An 18,215-nucleotide genomic window follows, 5' to 3' on the forward strand; every position below is an offset into this window, starting at 1 on the left:
AGCTACTTGAAGACCAGGTTCCAGTGCTGAATAAACAGAATAATATCCATTAAGCATCTAGCATAGTTCATGGCCCACTGTTCACTTTCAGTATAAAAGGAAGAGGCTGGGGGAGGGGAGAAAGAATGATGGAAGGGGGAATCTACAGAGTACACACCAACCAAATGCAACATACGGAGCGAATTTGGGGCCTCGTTTGAACTATTGTGAAATATTTTGGGAAGTTTGAATGCTGAGTGGGCACTTAATGATCTTGAGGAATAATTACTTTTTAATAATGCTGTTGCTGTGTTAAAAAATGAGTTCCTAGCTCCTAGAAAGACATGCTGAAATATTTCTGAATTACACAAAAAAGTTGCTTGCAATTATTTACTTGCCAAAAAAGTTATAAGGTATACACTGCTCTTTTAAAAAGCCAAGCCTGAATACATAGATACATAGAAAATTTGACAAGCAAATGAAACATTACCATACATGTGAACTGGAATAACATTAAATGCCAGGCAAGGTTCAGGGACATCTACCTGTTCCTATTCTCGTTGGCTTTACTAATCAGGTCAGCAACAGAATAACACTGAGCCATGAAATTTCACTACATGTATTTTTGATGTTTTCTATATAACATCAGTGCTTCTTTTCTGACATTATCACGTAAATGCAAGCAACTTTTAGATATTGTAAATAATTCACATTGAAAATACAGTCACTACGATTCCTCTTTTATGCCTCCAGATTTATTTAAGACCATCCTGAGAATGCAAAGTTAGCTGTCAACAAACAAACATCCCAAAACTTCTTGTCTGTGCGCATGAAGAGATGCTCAACGTCACTTGTCATCAGGGAAATGCAAATCAAAACTACAATAAGAGATCACCTCACACCTGCCAGAAGGGGTAAACTAAAAAACACAAGAAACAAACGAGCGTCGGTGAGGATGTGGGGGAAAAGGAACCCTCGTGCACTGCTGGTGGGAATGCAAACCGGTGAAGCCGCCGTGGAAAACAGTATGGAGGTTCCTCAAAAAGTTAAAAATAGAACTACCCTATGGTCCAGTAATCACACTACTGGATATTTGTCCCCAAAATACAAAAACACTAATTCAAAGGGATACATGCACCCCTATGTTTACAGCAGCATTATTTACCATGGCCAAGATATGGAAGCAGCCCAAGTGTCCATTAATTGATGAATGGATAAAGAAGATGTGGTGTATATACAATGGAATATTACTTAGCCATAAAAAAGATTGCCATCTTGCCATTTGCGGGGACATGGATGGAGCTAGAGAATATAATGCTAAGCGAAATAAGTCAGTCAGAGAAAGACAAATACCATATGATTTCACTCATATGTGGAATTTAAGACACAAAACAAATGAGCAAAGGAGAAAGAGAGAGAGAGAGAGAGGCAAACCAAGAAACAGACTCTTACCTGTAGAGAACACACTGATGGTTACCCGAGGGGAGGTGTGTGTGGGGGTTGAGATGGGTGAACTAGGTGAAGGGGACTAAGGAGGGCACTTGGGATGAGTACGGGGTGTTTTATGGAAGTGTTCAATCACTAAATTGTACACCTGAAACTAATCAATACTGTATTTTAACTCTACTGGAATTAGAGAAAAAAAGAATGACTCTAGAGTCTCAGCCTAAGCAACGGAACGAGTGACTGGTGGTGCCATGTAATTACACGGATAAGACTTTTGGGGAGACTAGATCTGGAGAATCATCAGCCCATTAGATTAGACAGTACTTTTTAAAAGTTTTTTTAATGTTTATTTATTTCTGAGGGAGACAGAGAAAGAGAGAGAGACAGCACAAGCGAGAGAGGGGGATGGAGAGAGGGGGACACAGAATCCGAAGCAGGCTCCAAGCTCTGAGCTGTCAGCACAGAGCCCGACGCGGGGCTCGAACTCACAAATGGCTAGATCAAGACCTCTGAAGTCGGAGGCCAAACTGAGTGAGCCACCCAGGCACCCCTAGATTAGATAGTACTGAAGCCACGGGGAAGAGCTCAGAAGACGGCAAAAGGTCCGAGGACACGTACCCAGGGCACCCCAATGTGTGGTGTGCCCAGTAATGTCACCATCACAGCCCAGCATCCTCCGGACCCTCTGGGCCCCTTATCTAAAGCCCCCCTCTTCCTGGCCCGGTTCACAGCAAAAGGCTCTCCTTGTTTTCCCCAGTCGGCCCTGAATCTGCCTTTATCTCAACCGCAGCTGCTTTCACAAACTGTCTTCTTCACTTTCTTGCACGTGGCCTCACCTGCTTCCTTTATCCTTTTGGTTTGCATTAGTCTTGCTGCCCCACCGAAACTGCTGCCTCCTGGAAAGCAGGGACTATGTCTGAGAAGTCCCTGTATCATCTTCAAACTCCGACAGAGAACTATTCAGTGCTCAGAAGTCCGTGTGGCTCGACAGGCTGAGGCTGCTTGGGAAACGACCCGTGAGTTCACGCTGGCCCTGCTGTGCCGGCGACCCCACGTCTCCCGACACATTCCCTCCACGGTGGTGCCACCGGGTGGGAATAAACCATTGCCTCCCGTGTCAGAGATTTAGTAAGCGCCAGATAATCTCCCAGCCAGGGAGGTGGGCAAACTGAAAAGTACAAGGAAGAGAAATCACTTTCTTGGTAAACAAACGGACACAAGGCGATACAACACAAGCAAAACCCGAACTGTGTTGGAAGGGGAAAGGCCCCCAGCTCCCACTCGGGGGGCCTGAGCGCACGATCTGTTTGCTGAATGAGGCAAGCCAGTTTGAACATTAAAGAGAGTTGCTCCCTATTGCATTTTGTCTCTCGTTCCCCATATTTAACCCACCACACGGTCTCTTTTCACTCCACACACAAACACAACCAGTTCCATCTGCTTCCTTCCATCTCCACTGGTGACCCTAGTCCACCTGAATGTCTCCCACAAGGTCTACTCCAAGAGCTTTCTGACTTCTCTCTGCTTTATTCCTGTCCACGTTCGACAAAGCAGCCAGGCATCACTTAAAAATATACACCTGACCATATCACTTGCCCGCCTAAAACCAGGCAGTGATCTATATGTGTGACTTCCTATGGCCTTGAAGATAAAATTCAAACACATTGTCCCAGGTCTGGGTCACATGGCCTTTGAATTCTAGTCAACCTAACCTCTTACCCCTCATCTCCTTGCTGCCACTCCCTGGGCACACTGGCCTTCTTTCCACTTCTTGAGCTGGCTAAGCCTCTCCAACTTAAAGATTTTGCATCCCCTGTTCTCTTTTCATGGAAGGTCCTACCTCCAATCATATGACCTCTGAATGACCTCTGCCCTTGTCATTCAGATTGGGCGCAGAGAGGTCTTTCATAGCCGCACAATTTAAAGTAGCCCTCTGACACTCCCTATCAGCCAGTTTTCATATTTGCAGGGCTGGACATTATCTTCCATTTTTCTTGTTTATCTGTTTACTTCTCTGGTTATTGTCTATATGTCTCTGCTAGAATGCTCTGTGAGAGCAGACATCTTGTCTCTTTGGGTCGTTGCTGTATTCTTAGAGCTTAGGACAGTATCTGGCACTTAAAAGATAACTCTAAAAATGTTTGAATACATGAATACTATGTCTCCAGGGCCCAAGCGTTCTAATTCAATCTCTAAACAACTGCCAGAGTGAACTCTCTAAATTATCTATCGCACCAAGCCACTCCTTGCTGAAAACACGCTAGAGGTTATACATGGCCAAGAAAATATAATCCAAACTGCTTAGCATAGGCCTCAAGACCCTCCGTGAGCCAGTCTCTGTGTGTCTCTCCTGTCTCGTTTCTCACAGAGTCCCCGCCCCACTCCCCCCCTCATGCCTAATGGCCTGCAAGATGCCTAATGACTAGCATGTCCAAGATGCCATGCTGTTTCACGCCTCTGGGTCTTTGATCCAGTTTTTCATCATGTTTCAATCATCCTTTCTCTCCATTATTTTTCCCACTCTGATGCCCTCATTGACTTATTTTTTAAAGATACATCTCAAATCAGGAAGCTGTTCTGATCCCCCCCATCATCCCAAACTCCGACCTTTTCTTTATGACTTATACTTGCCTCCATTATAGCTGCTCTAACTCGTTTTACTGCCCCGGTTTGCTCTCACATCTCTCTGTCTCCACTTGAACTATAAACTCCAGGAGGGCAGGCATACTATCGTATGTCATATCATGTTATATATCATCTTATCCCCAGATGTGACTCATGGTTGCCACTCACACAAGTGTTGGTTGACTGATGCAGTGAATGTATAGATCAATTTATTTTGTCATAAAAATGCAAGGAACTTGAGAATGCCTGACATCACGTGCATTGGGGTTGACAGGTGCTGCTTATTCGACTGTGTTTACTGTGGCTTGGGCCCCACTTCATAAGTCAGATTCATGTAGATGAATGTTTTCAAGCGCTTAAGAAAAATGGGCTCCGGGAGAACGCAGTCAATTTATCACCTAAAACCAATTCTTAGATCTTCACAGGGGAAATGAATGGGCCTGACAAGAATCTGAAATACTTAAGGAAAAGTTGATTAAAGAAGGCCTCATGAATGATTAATTACAAAATTTAATATCTGTGGGAGAGAGTTTTACTGACATTTAAATAAATGCCAACAAAACAAGCTGCAATTAAGCATTTGCCGCAGCACATAAAGCATCATCAAGGTATTCGTTCTGAATCACAATTATATAAATAAAGTATGTGCAACTCTGAAATAAAAACATTCATGTTAGTTGTGATTCATTGACTGAAGCTTTGCAGTTTGAATGCATTCATTTTTAGCATGATAATTGCAAACCCTGCTGTTCAGAGGTGAGTTAACATGCCCCCTTTCCCTGGTTCTTCCGTCTACTGCTTTCTCGCTTCCAGTTATCTCAGCTTTGGCTGACACCTTTTCATAAAGTCTATAGTCAACTTTAAAAAAAATTTTTTTTAAATTTACATCCAAGTTAGTTAGCATAGAGTGCAACAATGATTTCAGGAGTAGATTCCTTAATGCCCCTTACCCATTTAGCCCATCCCCCCGCCACAACCCCTCCAGTGACCCTCTGTTCTATTTGAGTCTTTTATGTTTTGTCCCCATCCCTGTTTTTTTTTTTATTATTTTTGCTTCCCTTCCCTTATGTTCATCTGTTTTGTATCTTAAATTCCTCATATGAGTGAAATCATATGATATAGTAATCTTCTGATGAACCTACCCAATGGCCCCAGCTTACTTGAGTCTTTGGGGTATGTAATTCATCGATGCAATGAATATTTATTTTTCATCCACTATGCATTAGTATGAGGCACGGCTTTGGTGAAAAAAGAAGAGCAAAAACTAAACCAAACCAAGAACAAAAACAAACAAACAAAAAGACCAGACTTGTTTCCTGACCCCAAATATCCTATTATCCAGCAGGAAAATAGATATGAAATAAACATTTAATTAAGTTGTGAGCAGTGCTATCAAAGAGAAGCACATGATGTTCTGAGAAACAGTAACAGGGAACCCAACTGAAATTGGAGATCCAGGCAGCCTCCCTGAGGAGGAGACCAGCTGGAGGAGAAGGGAGAAGAAAGTCCAAAGGGAGAGAGAAAAATCGTGACTTGGAAGGTATGTCTGATCGGGTCGACACAAAGATTATGGGTCCTGTTTGGCAGATAGTCTTCCCCCCTGCCCTGGCCCCGCAGCAGCAGAGGAAGAAGATCGTCAGATGTCACAAAGTCACCAAACATTCATGGCGATAAACATGAAATGAAGAGAAAGCATTTGTGGAGCCATATTTTAGGGAAGATAAGAGAGAGACTAGCTTACAAAACTTTCCTCATTTTGAGGGGGTTCCGAAAAGAAGAGAGAACCAAATTACTTGAGCAGACACAGAAGGAATGTATACTTTACTATGTAGATATTCCAACAGAAGACAAGTTGGCTCCTTGTCAAGGCACCGATTCTACCACATTCTGCCCAGCACACCACAGACTATGTGGGAAGACGGTTTTCTCTCTGACGTGGAGCGGATGTTCCCTTAATCCTTGCTGGCCCGTACGTGCAGGGTGCATCCACGCTTTCAGTTATGGGAAAGATGAAATCATTGGCTGAAAAATGTTTTATGTGTCCAGGATCACCAACAATACGTATAAAAGAGAAACTGATAGTTTTCGCAGAAATGAAACTTCCTTTGTGTGGTTAGCACATGTGATTAAAACAAGAACTGCACAGCATGCCCCCCACCCTGTTTGGGCTGTTCTAGATCTTAGGGACTTTCATTCCTTATACAGAAATAGGGAAAAGGTCTTTTTCTTTCTCCCTCTTTAAAAATTAAAAAAACATTTTTTTTTTCTAAGACAGTCATTCTCATTCTTGTCTGCACACCAGAATTACTTGGGGCACTCTGAAAACTCCAGGTGCCTTGGGACGCCTGCGGGAGCCCTTTATTCCATGGGGCTGGGTTGGGTTTACAGATCTGTAGTTTAAACATCTTTTCCAAGTGATTCTGACGTGCTGCCGTCAGGTTTGAGACTCGCTTTAGTGTCTATGGCCCTACCACCCTGAACACGCCCGATCTCGTCTGATCTCGGAAGCTAAGCAGGGTCGGGCCTGGTTAGTACTTGGGTGGGAGAATCACTTTAGTAAGTCTTTATTCACCACCTGTCTTTTTCTTTTCCTTTAAAAATAATCTCCTTTCTGAAAATCAAAGGAACAATGAAAAAAATAACTCAGACGATCCTGTACCTTAAAATTATAGGAGGGGCTTGGAAACTTTCAGGAGAACATTGTGCTGCCCTCATCTGCCTGCAGTGCAGGTGGTGGGAAGTAGCCGGACCGTCGGCCCCGGTAGGCAGTCTGGCTTTGGCTAAAGGACTCAGCAGGGTTTTCCAGACATTCTCACTGGTCACAACTTCTACCCGACTCCACATGTCGACAACCCAGTCCTGTATCTAGTCTTCTCTCCTTTTGACGGACCACATGTTCCAGGCAGGACACGTGAAAATGGGACCCCCGGGACCATACTAGCCTCCCCCATTGGCCGTCACTTCTTCTCGGTTGGCTCCCAGTTTCCTCTGGCAGATGCCAAGATAGGTATCTGATGCCAAGCCTTTATCTGAAACCCTTGGGGCCAGATGTGTTTTGGAATTCAGAAGGTCTCAGCCTTTGGACAGGTATGTTCCACGCTCTATATTTCATGTGCCCTCCCTCAGTGAGGCTGCAGGAGCACCGTGAAATCAAGCATTTTCATGTTTGTGCAGGAAACACATAACCACTCCCGTGAAGCAAGCTGCATAAAGATTCCAAGCAGCCTCACACATGCACAGGTCGGGTTTCGCCTCTAAAGGACATTGCTAGACACTTGATGAATAGAACCTTCTTGACTTCAGAGCTCTTCGGATTTTGAGGCCGTGGATAAAGAACGGAAGACCTGGGGCAGCAGCATTATTTCAAATGGGTGCAAAACTGTCTTTTCACTGAGTTTGCTAGTTTTTCTCATCGTTTGTGGCAGACACCTACTCATTGAGGTTGCATGGATTTCCACTGTCAGGTGAATTCTGAGTGTTAATACTTCCCACTTGGTCAGAAGTGGAAAGCCCAGATAATGCTACATTTTTGGGGGTGGGAGGGGTGTAAAACTAAAATAGCTTAAACAGACAGTTAGAAGCTGTTACCATTGAACCCTGATGACTCAAGTTCAGAATGTAACTCCCCGACTTAAACCTCAGGTGGGCCACATTCTGCCTGTGGTCATCCCAGTAGTTGTCTCTTCTTCGACCTCCAGGTATCTTTCCCCCTCACGTGGTAAGTTAGATTTTCTTAGTTGTACTGGCCAAATCTCTGTTGTATTGGCCTTCTTCGTATCTGTCAGGACAGGAGGTTCCTGGTGGGGCTGGGGGGGGAGGGGACATGAACATACTGCAGAGACTGAACTGTTACCCATCGTGTATGTGGTCTCTGTTTTCACAAGGTGGCAAGGCCCAAGAGAAATGTGAGTTATGTGCACTCACATTATATTGCACTCACATTCCTATTATATTGGCTCCTCTTTGAAAGCAAATTTTCTTCCTTGTACTCCTCAGAACCCGTGGTATCGTTGGTGGGCGGCTAAAAAAAAAAATCCTATTGCTTTCTTAAGAGTTGAGAACAGAATTCCCTTTGGGAATAAATGGTCTTCAATAAAGAAAACACCTTGAAAGCATTTGGCTATGGAAAAAAAAAAGTCTACAGTAGGATTCAGAAGTCTGGGCAGAACAAAGAGAGGGTAGAATCAGTTTGCATTTAAAAAATAGTTGTTGTTGTTGGTGGTGGGAGGGGATGGAAAGGAGAGAGAAAGGCTGAGCATCACGGGAAATCAGCCAGAAGCCTTTATAGAACAGGGTGACCATTATTCATTCAGTTCTAACTGCTTGGAGGTCAGCAATGCAAAACCATCTCTTTCTTAATTTTTCTGAACTGTCTATAAAATCTGCTACACAAAATCTGTTGTTTATGTGTAAAAGTAAGGAAAGTGGTTCAAGAACTCAAGTGGCGAGAAAGAAAATGTTGCGAGATGCCAAGGGGAGAACAAAAAGTCAGAGGAATCAAGGGGTGGTCCTGAGAACACAAGACCCTAGGAATACACAGAAATGGCACCGGGCTTTTGACGTGAGGTGTGTTGGAGACCATAAGTAGTCTCATCTAGATTTTAAGAGATGGGATGACCCAGATGTCATCTAGATTAAGGAGTAAATGCTCGACAAAGGTTACAGAAGACATTAAAAATGATCAACGCCAGGGGCGCCTGGGTGGCTCAGTCAGTTAAGTGTCCAACTTAGCCCAGGTCATGATCTCGTGGTTTGTGAGTTTGAGCCCTACGTTGGGCTCTGTGGTGAGAGCTCAGAGCCGGGAGCCTGCTTAGGATTCTGTGTCTCCCTCTCTTTCTCTGCCCCTCCCCTGCTCGTGCTCTCTCTCTCTCTCTCAAAAATAAATAAACATTAAAAAAAAATGATCAACACTAGACATAGGAGAAGTTACAGTCACGTGCATGATAGAGTCCTAGAGAGGGAATTAGAAGTTCTGGGCTTGAATTCTCTCTCTCTCTCTCTCTTTTTTTCCCCCCAGCTTCCAGTACCTTCCCCCTCCACCCACTCTGCTCCAAATCTGGGTACAACAAACTCTAGCAGGACAGTCTTCAATACTATTTAACTTTCACACTTGGAGTTCTTTGGACTATTTCAAAATTTGTTAATGTGAGAACGCACATCCCAATAAGTGGGAAACTAACATTTGAGATGATACCAACAGATTCACTCGATATTGACGTAGCTACAATTTTATATGCAACACGTGGACTTTAGTGTCGCAGGATTGGGCCTTCTTTTAACAAGCTTATTGATAAACAATGATAATCTTTGCTTATCTGCCCTAACCTATGAAGGCTTGTCACCAACAGACCCTCACCCATACCTTTTCACCATGTCCTTAAAAAACAGATGATTCGAGGCACCTGACTAACTCAATCTGTTGAGCATCTGACTTTAACTCAGGTCATGATCTCCCGGTTTGTTGAGTTCCAATCCCACTGTTCCAATCCCACCTCTCTCTGTCCCCCACCCCACTCATGCAGTCTCTTGCAAAAATAAATAAACCTTAAGAAAAAAGAGGTTTAAGAAAACCTAGATGATTGTTCCTTTCAAACAATGTATTAAAAACCCACAAATTCCTACCCAAAAGAAAATGTTAATCCAGAATTATCAAAATTTGAAATTTCAGCAGATGAACAGCAGAAATAGACTGTGGGCAACTCTTACCTAGGTCTTTTACTTAAGTAGTACTGTGGGGATTTATAGCGTTGACCAAAAGAAGATCATTTACTCATTAAACTTTGCTTTAATGGGTCTCAGAATTCTGCGGCAGATTTTTGGTGAAGTTGTTTCCATTAAAAAGTACGGATTTTTAAAAGCTAGTAAGTTAAAACTGCCACACACACACACACACACACACACACACACACACCAAATGGTCTACAAAACATTTCCCTTACCTTCTCAAGGTTTTATGATGCACTATCATTAATCGTTTCTTTATTATTAAACTTAAGCGACCAGTTCTGAGACATTCTTCCACCGCCGATTATGACTGGGGTGGCAGGTATCAGGGATAGTATCCATTTAGCCTTCTGAGCTCTCAGACCCGGTGACCTCTCCAGCTCCAGCCGCCTTCCAGTCCACTGCTTTGCTGACACCCATAGCCACCATCTGTGTCACATTACGAACAGCAAAACGACCCAGAGGACAGTCAGAGGAGCTCTCAACATACGTGGGCTGCCCAGGAACCATATCAACGACAGCAGCACCACCAGCTTTCAAGAACGCGGGGCCATCTTCCAGCTTCTCCCCAGAATGACAATTAATCTTCTCTTTCAGCTCCATGAACCTGCGAGCAACATGAGCTTCTGTGAAAATCAGGCTAGGTGCGTAGCCAGCACTGATTTGGCCTGGAAGGTTCAGGATAATCACCTGAGCTGTGAAGCCAGCTGCTTCCACCGGTGGGTCATTTTCACTGTCATCAGCTGCAGCACAACCAATGTCTCTGACAGACATATGCTTGACGTGAAAGCCCGCTTTGTCCCCAGGAAGATCTTCGTTCAAAGAGCGTTTCAACAGAGTTTACTTTAGTTGTCATGTTGACTAGAACAGAGGGGGCCATTAGGCTGGGTTCGAGAACACGGGTCTCTACAGGGACGGTGCCAATACCATGAATTTCGTAGACGTCCTGGAGGGGCAGATGCAAAGGCTCGCCAGGTGGACAAGTTGGTGGCAGGATGCAATCTAGAACTCCGAAGAGGGTGGCTTCGCTGGCATTGCCGTCTTTAGGGTGACTCTGCATCGCTGAACCAAAGCGTGTTTGCGCTGGGCCCCAGCAGGCTGTTGCCATTCCAAACAGAAATCGACACAAATGCTTCTGCGTTGGGCTGGTAGCCAGTTTTCTTAATGCAGGTGCTGACTTGCTTAATGACTTCCTCCTACCTCTCCTGGCTGCAGGGTGGTGCAGTGGAATCCACTTTGTTACCAGCAACAATTAGTTGTTTCACACTGAGTCTCGTGAGCCAGAGGGCATGCTCAAGGGTCGGCCCATTCTTGGAGACGCCAGCCTCAAGTTCGGCAACGCCAGCAGCAACAGTCAGGAAGTGCGGTCAGTGGGAGATGTGCCTGTAATCGTGTTTCTGATTAAAGTCTGTGTCCCAGGGCATCAGTGACGGTCACATACTACTTGCTGGTCTGGAATTTTACAGGGATATATCAATGGTGGTGCCCTGTTCACATCCGGCTTTCTTTTATCCAGATGTTGGCATACTTGAGGGAGCCCTTTCCCACCTCAGGAGGCTCCTTCTCAAGTTTTTCTGTGGATCTTCTGTCGCGATCCCACCACATTTGTAGATCAGGTGATGATGGACCCACCCCAATCCACATGTCCAGTGACAATGATATTAATAAGAACCTTTTCCTTTCCCATTTTAGCTTAGATTGAGGGGTAATTTCCATGATATCTGAGTTCTGGTGGCAAATCCATTGTGAAAAAGTGGGTTTGAATTCTGTGGCATAAAATAATCATGTAAATTTGGGAAGACACATTAACTACTCTGAGCTGTAGTTTTCTCATCTGTCCAGAGACAGAAGAAACTAATTATTGGTTCTGTCACCTGTAAAATGGATCAGACGGTAAATGAGATGCTCTAGGAAGGAGCACAGAATTTGGAAACAGATACCCACATAAGATGTACCTGTGTTGGGACGCCTGAGCTGCTCGGTCGGTTAAGCGTCTGACTCTTGGTTTCGGCTCAGGTCATGATCTCATGGTTTGTGGCTTTGAACTCCACACCGGGCTCTGTGCCGACAGTGTGGAGACTGCTTGGGATTCTGTCTCCCTCTCTCTCTGCCCTTCCTGTGTGCACTCTCTCTCTCTCAAAATAAATAAATAAACTTAAAAAAAAAATAAAATAGGGGCTCCTGGGTGGCTCAGTCAGTTGAGCATCCGACTTCGGCTCAGGTCATGATCTCGCTGTCCATGAGTTCGAGCCCTGTGTCGGGCTCTGTGCTGACAGCTCAGAGCCTGGAGCCTGTTTCAGATTCTGTGTCCCCCTCTCTCTCTGCCCCTCCCCCACTCATGTTCTGTCTTTCTCTCTGTCAAAAATAAATAAACATTAAAACAAAGTTTAAATAAATAAATAAAATATAAATTACTTAAAAAAATACACCTGTGTTTGAACCTTGCTTCTGCCAGTCACTGTCTGTATAATATTCAGTTAGCTACTTAAATTCCTAAGCCTTAGTTTCTTCATCTAAGAACAGTCCTAACAATACCTATGCCTCAGATGGCTTTGAGAGGATTAAATATTTTAGTCTAGGTAGAGATGCTTGAGAAATATTTGACCTGTCGCTCTCGGATTTAAATCATATTTCTTCGCTTAATTTCCCTCTCCATGATCTTGCAAGAAAGAAATTTCTGGTTCTGCTTTATAGGGCAGTCCAATGCCACACCAACTGACCTCTGTTTTGCAGAACAATAAATAACATGAAGTAACATTCATTCAACTTTGCATTTTATCACTTATATATATGGAATTTAATAGCAATAGTCAAATCCATATACTCCTCTGGTTACTGACTGTAATGTGCTACGTATTAACTAAGAAAGCTCTGTTTAGGGAATGGTATCCAGAGAGGTGATACAGTTTGCCTACAGATTGTTTCATTATACAGTTTCTATATCTGATACAGAGATAATGCTTTCTCAACATCAATTCTAAATTCCAGGGCACTTTATTTTAATAATTCTGGAGAATGCAGTAGTAGTGGAACGCTTGCTAACAATTTTTTTTTTTTTTTTACCTTGGAGTAACTGGGGGCCACAGCAGTCAGCTCCTTCGCTCCTCACTCCACTAAGCCAGGGGCAGGTCCACTTAGATTTATAGGAAAAGGCAATCCACAAAGGAAGAAGGTATGAAATCCTCACTTCTCCTATGAAAATGGGAAGTCCTAGTCTTTGCCTGGATCATCCTCCAACATTAAAAAAAATTTTTTAATGTTTATTTATTTTTGAGAGAGAGAGAGAGACAGAGCGAGAGCAGAGGAGGGGCAGAGAGAGAGAGAGAGAGGGAGACACAGAATCCGAAGCAGGCTCCTGGCTCTGAGCTGTCAGTACAGAACCCGATGCGGGGCTCGAACCCATGAACTGTGAGATCATGACTTGAGCTGAAGTCATACACTCAACCAGCTGAGCCACCCAGGTGCCCCAGGTTCCACCATCTCTCATTAAATAGCTAGCCATCATCAGGATGCCTTGAGCAGGATTTCATCTCCTTAAGTACTGTTTCCACTGTCCCACTGGGGAACATCAAGAGTGAAAGGACAGGTCTATCTGCCCTCTTTCTGTGCATATTTCTTGGGTCCCTGGGCCTTGTGGTTCAGTGTAGTTTGACAAGAACCCCAAAGCCATATCAACTCAACTTCTTGCACACGTATTCAGTCCGTGGAATCTGTATCTCTTGGTTGACCCCCTTCGTGTGGATCTGGGAATCATTAGCTCATGTGGTTGTTGAAGTTTTCACTGTGGCTGGGAATCTTGGGGGGGCGTGAGAGGACAGCCGAGGCTACAACAAAAGTAGCACTAATATTTAAAGGAAGAGGAAAGGGGCTCATGGAGAGCGCTGAGAGACAAAGGTCAGGGAAGCCGGAGAAGAACCAGAAGGGGGTGGTGGCACCTTGGCCGAGGGGGGAAAGAAGCTCCTGTGTCTCAGGAGGGCTCGGGGGTGGTGGGGGGCTGAAACACAGGCTCTGGGTGTGATGCTGACCAGCACTGACGGTCCAGGAGTCCTCAGCTGTAGGAGGATGACACGTTCACCTCGGGGTGGAGGAGGGAGAGGCGGAGACGGGCTGAGTGGTCTAGGGAGGAGAGTGTGCAGAGATGGTGATGTGGGAGAATAATGAGGAGAGGAAAGAAGCTATTGAAGAAGCAGATTCACATGGTGATGACATTTCAGACGAAGTGATACTCTGATAGGAAGTGGGCAGCCAAAAGCTTGGCTGACACAACTGAGACTCAAAAGTAGCACAGGTGGAACATCAGGTCGAATCTTGCAGAGCGAACCCTGTAACCGGGATGCACGTGCACTTACACGTCTCCAAGGGACTGGCCAAGAGCTGGGTGGCACAGAGACCGTAGGACTAGTTCCTACGGAATGGAGACCTTACCACCCTCTCCTTCTCTCTTTCCCCTAAAGTGACAGCAAACCTTTAATTAACATTTTCTTTTCTTTTCTTTCCTTTTTAACATTTATTTATTTTTGAGAGACAGAGTGTGAGTGGGGGAGGGGCAGAGAGAGAGGGAGGCACAGAATCCAAGCAGGACCCGGGCTCCAAGCTGTCAGCACAGAGCCCGACATGGGGCTTGAACCCACAAAACCCGAGACCATGACCTGAGCTGAAGTCGGATGCTCAACCGACTGAGCCACCCAGGTGCCCCTCTTTTTTTTTTTTTTTTTCAAGAACGGATTTTGAAAGAGCAAGAAACTGACCCAACATTTTTCCACCTGGACGTATGAACCACATAAAGCTCAACTGGCAGTGGTACGCGTGAAAAAACACCTTTCAGATTTTGTAGCAGTGGGTTCACTGATACAATATTGTCAATAATACATGTAACATTTCAACCTTTTATTATATGTGGTTATCGGTGTTTTATAGGAACAGGAGACATAGGCGTCTAAGTTCACAGACTCAGTTAACCCAGAAATATAACATTTCTTGTAACTCAACTCTATGTTCAATCCTCCTACTGTCAGGCTAAGAAGAACCATCGCAGGGGGTGCCTGGGTGGCTCAGTTGAGCGCCCGACTTCCGCCGGGGTCATGATCTCACAGTTTGTGAGTTTGAGTCCCATATCGGGCTCTGTGCTGGCAGCGCGGAGCCTGCCTCACATACTCTCTCCCCCCTCTCTCGGCTGCTCCCCCACGGGTTTTCTCTCTCTCTCGATATAAATAAATAAACTTAAAAAAAAAAAAAAGAATAACAATCTCAGGTAATTTTGGGTTTCTCCCTCTTTCCGTGGGGTTGAGGCAAAGGCCCGAGAGGGATTTACATGTGCTTTGGCCGGTCACCAAGAGGGGGCGCTTCAGAGCCTGAGTCACCTGCTGGAGGCACGTCACCCTGAGACTGCAGTTGCCCTTGCCGTGGCCCTTCAGGATGCGGGCCTCGCGCAGATGTTCTGCTTCATCACTTTAGGGCGGGGAAACTTTAAGAGGTGATGGACCCCTGGGCCGAGTCTGGGAGAAGCCGTTTGCTCTCTGGGGGTCTTGCGACCTCCCGGGGGGCACTGCCTAGAAAGAAGGGAAACTTGGCTCCTGGACCCACCATCCTCTCTGACCCCGGCTTCTCCCACACGTTTCGTCTACAGGCCAGGTCCAAAACTCTAAGCTCCCCCCTTCAAGACGCGGAGACAAAAAGCGCTCTTGGGCCGTTTCTGCTTTCTGACCAGCTGGATCCCTTCTCTGAGGTGATGAGCTCAGGGTCATCCATATGCTCGGAAAAGAGGAAATGCCAGGAGAAGTGTGTCAGAGTGAGGCTATCACCGCACCCACATTAAATTCTCTACTCCTGCAGCAGCAAAATTAAAAAACAAAAACCAAAAAGCTAGATAGGGTCTTAGGTATTTGCATGGAAGTGTCCTCCCAATTCTAAGATTGTATAATTCTACTGATGTTAGGCGAGGCCCTTTGGTCTGTGTGGCCAGAAAGGACACAGAAGCCACGGGCAGGGGTGGAGGCAGACAGCAGCAGGGGTCAGATGCCGAGGGACAAGGGCTCGAGATCTGAGAGTGCCTGGCAAGGTTCTTAAGAAATAATAGTGACCCGGGGCACCTGGGTGGCTCAGTCGGTTAAGTGGCCGACTTCAGCTCAGGTCATGATCTCTCAGTCCGTGAGTTCAAGCCCCGCATCAGGCTCTGTGCTGACAGCTCAGAGCCTGGAGCCTGTTTCAGTTTCTGTGTTTCCCTCTCTCTGACCCTCCCCTGTTAATGCTCTGTCTCTCCCTGTCTCAAAAAAAAAAAAAAAAAAAAAAAAAAGAAATAACAGTGACCCAAACTGAAAATGTTTATCTGATTTCTCCGTGTGGAACTCCGCCTCCTCTCTGGAAACCTCTGGCCGCGACATGGAGGTGTCTAACCCCTCTGCCAGGCGAGGCCCAACTATTCTTTCATTCTGGTTTCTCCTCCGACTGTGGCTCGACAGGATGTCTCGATCCCTGGCTCCCTCATTCTCTGGCTCTGGGGTCAGGACTATGATGCATCATGGCAGCCTCTGAAATGTTGACAGAACCCCGTTATCAGTGAATGTTCATTGATGGGGTTTGTTCCGAGCCCCGTGAAAGGTTTCACCTACCATACACCTCTGGGGGCTCGCATCACCCAGCACAGCGTGTCCCCAACGCCTTCTGTGCCACTGCTCCACGAGTTTGGAGAAGGAGAAAAGCGTGAGGTAGAACTCAACTGCTGAGTCAAAAAGGCATGTGCTTGTGACACTTGCTTTGCAGCTGCCTTTTGGAGTCCCACTTAAAAATAGCTCAAGCTCGATCTGCACGAGTTCTGACCTGAGTGGATATGTCCAAGTTCAAGAAAGATGACTTATTCTTAGACCGTTACAAGCAATAAAAGAAAGTCTCAGCTCCAACAACATCCACAATTAAGGCTAATAATATCCGTCTCCTGGACATGTGCTTTGAAGGTTAAATGTGACTGCATAGATGCGACTATGCAGAGGAAAGAATACAGAGTACCATTCAGATATTTACTGGTATTGTTCATTGTTATCATATATTCAAGGGGTATAGCAGGTGCTTTAGTCCGACTAGCAAATCCACGCGGAGGTTCTTCCCTCCAAACTGATCACCTTAGTATTGAAATCGGATTCTGGAATACCAAGGCATCTGTTTTTAAATTGCTATTTAAGACGAATGTCCTGCCTTTTAGGTTACATTTTAGAAACGGATTCAATCAGAGAAATACTTTGATGTTGTAAATACCTACACGTCAGCTTATCTAATTGGAAATTAATCACAATATTTAGGCATCTTCACCAGAAATTTCTCATATTCATAAAACAAAGCAATAGTTATTTACTTCCTGGTATTATGATATGTTTCGGGAGCACTCAGTGTGACTTACATGAAAGGAATAAATGCTGGTTCCATGGAACTTCATTGTCGGAATAACGAATGCTTTAAAAATACGTTGATTCAGAGCCTGCCCAAATCTCTCCCTCGGGCTGTGGAAAGTGTGCCCCAGTGCATCTCAGAAGGAGAGAAACTTCCTTTGCCCACTTCCTGTACATTCTCTGGAGCTGGGCTTCTAGCCAGTGTGAGCAGAAAATGACTAAAGTGTGAGAAGGTTAACAGCGACATGGTGTTCTCAGCATCTTTCAAAGGCACTTAGGAAACTAGTTGCAGAGAACTGGGGAGCAGCCAGAGAACTCCCCAGAGAGTACAGTTCAGCTTATTATTCCACATGATTACATATTCAAATTGGCTTGAATTCCCCGGGCACCACCGTGGGGATGTCAGGCGAGGAGGAAAGGCAGCAGGCCAGGTAGGGTAGAGCAGTGGAGGAAGCTGGTCGGGCATTAAAAATGTGCTACAGATATTTCCCTATGGGGAAAAAGCCCCACAACCACGAACACTTAGGGAAGAGCTATGCTTCGAAAAAATGAGGTTGAATTTCCAAGTGACACATGATAATCTCTTTCAATACATTAAGAATTCTGTCTTACATAGCAAGGACTTCTTTTTCTTGAATCCTTTGTAAATGGCTTTTCAAGAGCCTCCTACGACAGCCGGATAAGTTAACACAGACCTACCCTGCTGTCTGGACTAAAAAAGCTCAGGAATAAGGAGCAAATGCCTGTGACATTTTGGTTGAGTGGGGTTGGTGTTGGGGGAACTATTGAGTGTAAGTAGCTACAAGCAATAACCTTTGTCTCCACTAATGCGTTTTGAGAAGATTCAGGGTTGTGTTGGACAGTGTGGGCAGAGGCAGGGGAGTTCGGAAAACAGAGGTAATTGTTTACTAGCCTTGTATGTTTGTGACCTTTCGATGGCAAAATATAAAAAGAACTTTGCAAAATCATGTTGCAATGACAGAAGTAGAATAAATAGAATAGGAACATATAAATAAGAGAGAATACGATCTGTTGAAAACACACTGTAGGGGTGAAAATCTT

General features: G+C 45.0%; 1 pseudogene; it reads right to left on the reverse strand.

Moving 5' to 3' along the window:
* Positions 1-10,001: 10,001 nt before the first annotated feature.
* Positions 10,002-11,743, reverse strand: LOC132662245 (elongation factor 1-alpha 1 pseudogene; annotated as a pseudogene).
* Positions 11,744-18,215: the final 6,472 nt, after the last annotated feature.

The sequence above is a fragment of the Panthera onca genome, chromosome D1, assembly GCF_046562875.1.
Source record: "Panthera onca isolate mPanOnc1 chromosome D1, mPanOnc1 haplotype 2, whole genome shotgun sequence".
NCBI classification, from domain to species: domain Eukaryota; kingdom Metazoa; phylum Chordata; class Mammalia; order Carnivora; family Felidae; genus Panthera; species Panthera onca.